The sequence below is a fragment of the Lactuca serriola genome, chromosome 3 (assembly GCF_051521515.1).
Source record: "Lactuca serriola cultivar US96UC23 chromosome 3, Lser_US96UC23_V15, whole genome shotgun sequence".
In the NCBI taxonomy this organism is placed as follows: Eukaryota; Viridiplantae; Streptophyta; class Magnoliopsida; order Asterales; family Asteraceae; genus Lactuca; species Lactuca serriola.
In genome coordinates, this window is record NC_136410.1 from 179,624,095 (window position 1) to 179,626,704 (window position 2,610).

At 37.5% G+C, this 2,610-nt stretch overlaps 1 non-coding gene across 1 annotated transcript; it reads left to right on the forward strand.

Annotated features, from left to right (window-relative positions):
• Positions 1 to 2,272: 2,272 nt before the first annotated feature.
• LOC145096445 (small nucleolar RNA R71) lies at positions 2,273 to 2,376 on the forward strand. The gene has a single exon (XR_013703854.1). It is a non-coding gene; the product is annotated as a small nucleolar RNA R71 (small nucleolar RNA).
• Positions 2,377 to 2,610: the final 234 nt, after the last annotated feature.

A 2,610-nucleotide genomic window follows, 5' to 3' on the forward strand; every position in this document is an offset into this window, starting at 1 on the left:
TCATTTGAGTCACTTCATGGATTTTATCACGAGTGATCATGAGACGATAATATCTTATATTCTTCAAACCTAGAGATATGAGTTGTTACTATGAGTTGCTTGTACATTGATTGCACGAAACCGCATTGGTAACTCGATGTTATAAAACATGTCTTTGTGTATGATTTAACAAGTAGTAGAACAAGCCATATGAGTCAAAGTTTATCCATTCCTTTTATCTTCGGGATAAAAGCAATAGTTGTGGGCCCCTCGATGATTTATTGATGACACATGTGAGTCCTTGGCCAAGCCAGGACTGATTTGATTTCTTCAATCAGTCAGTCATCATAAATCGAAAACTGGGAAACAACAAATGGACAGATAGAATGATTTATAATCCATGTCTTAGTCCATATGATATCTAGAATGGAGGAATTTTTGATCCCTTATCTAATGGACAACTCATTGACAGGATTAGAGTCTAGTTAACATGTCAAAGTTCGACATAAGCTTTTGAGAGCTACGATTGCTAGTCAGGGTTTGAAGTCATACTCAATAATAGGTTTAGACTTATCCAAGTGGGAGACTGTTGGATTAATGTCTATGTCCATAACTATAATTGGTAAGACTTGACCCGACCCGGCATGGTCCATTTGGGTTGCATGGCATCGAGACAATTGGATAGACAAGATGAGGAAAAAAAGGATATTAGTGATTTATATTAATATATAATAAGTTATAATATATTAATATATAATCATATTATTTAATTAGTATTGATCAACAATTAATTTATAATTAATTAAGTGATCAAAATGAACTAATTAAATATGGACTCTTAGATATATATATATATATATATATATATATATATGTGTGTGTGTGTGTGTGTGTGTAATGGGCCAAGTTCATTTAGGTAGGGCTAGGCTTTCATGGATAGTCCATGGAGTGTTTAGCCTATGGATCATATGAAATGAAGGGTCATGGATTTAACCCTAATCTCCACACTATATAAAGATGTCCTTGGTTGGTCAAATTGGACTAGTGTGTGTACACAAAAGAGCAAGGCCGATTTCACTAGAGAGAACCAAAGTATCCTTATTTTCAAGGTTATTACAAGTGTTCATGGTGTTGTGTGAACCATTTAAGGTGTCACACTTGAGGCACTAGGCACTCAAGCTTCATGAAGACAAGTTACATAAAAAAGGTATGTATTTTATCTATTTTATTACCCAGGTATATGATATTTGTATGCTAATATAGGGTAATATCTTGGAAACTTCATATTTTCATGTATAATAGAGAAAACATAGATCCAAGGTATTTAGGGTTGTATGTGCACCATTGGATGTTGTAGTATACTAAAACCCAACAGGCTATGTACTTCGTCGAGTCCATGTTATGTACTCGTCGAGTCGATCTCGCAGTTTGAGATTCTGGACTTACTTCTTCATTTTCAAGCTCCACTTTGGCTTCCTGTTCATGGATTGGCTTCAAAGTAGGAAAATAATTTTCAGAGCTTGTTGTTATCACATTCACATGTGCTATTCTCGGGTTCTTTTCGGGATTACTTGGAAGTTCACTCGTCGCTCTTTGGTAGACTTGTTGTGCAAGTTGGCTTAATTGTTTCTCAATATTAAGAATGGAGGCTTGCTGGTTTCTCATTAACTCTTGTTGCTCTTTCATCATGAGTTGTTGTTCTCTTATTGCATCATCGGTTTCGTTATGTCTTTTCTCGGACGCAGCTGCAAGTCTTGTGATCATATCTTCAAAGTCTAGCTTCTTCTCTTGCACCGGTTCCTCTTTTTGGAAGAAACCTCTTGTCTTCATTTTATACTTCTCCTCCTTAGCCTTTTTGTACTCATCATAAGGTAGCCATTCTTTCCTTGGTTTTCGCCAATCTTCATCATATTTATCGCCACTCGGGTAACATACTTGCGCTTTCCGGTTCCCATTTTCATCAAGATCGCAATCCTTTGTAAGGTGAGGCCTGCTACAATTTTCACACCCCACTCTAATGGCATGGATGGATTGGTCCATCTTAGTCATCCTTCGCTCCATAGTCGCCAATTTGGCCATTACAACTGCCATGCTATCATTCACAGAGTTCACCAACCCTCGAGTCGATTCATGTCTCGGATTATGATATTCTCTAGAGTTCTTAGAGAATTCTTCAATGAGTCTTTTAACTTCAGCTGTATTTTTCTTCGTTAATGGGACTTGAGAGTCAACTAGTTGTCTAGTAGTGACATTTACTCCATCATAGAAGGTTGACACTTCTTGTTGCACATTGAGGTCATTTTGTGGGCAATTCCTGAGTAGACCTTTGTAGCGATCCCATGCTTCGAATAAAGACTCTCCCACTTGTTCAAAATTGGCAATGGCCTTCTTGAGTTTAGCAATTTTAGATGGGGGCAAAACGGTTCCAAAAACTCCTCATGCATCTTTGCCCATGTAGTAATCTCTTCCAGTGGTAGTGCTTTTAGCCAATCCTTTGCATCCCCTTTAAAAGCAACATGGAGCATCCTTAATAACACCGTCTCTCTGGGTACGTTTGTAATGTTGAAGTAGTCGGCGATGTCATTAACTTCATGAAGATGCTTGTATGCATCTTCATAATCCTTTTCGGTG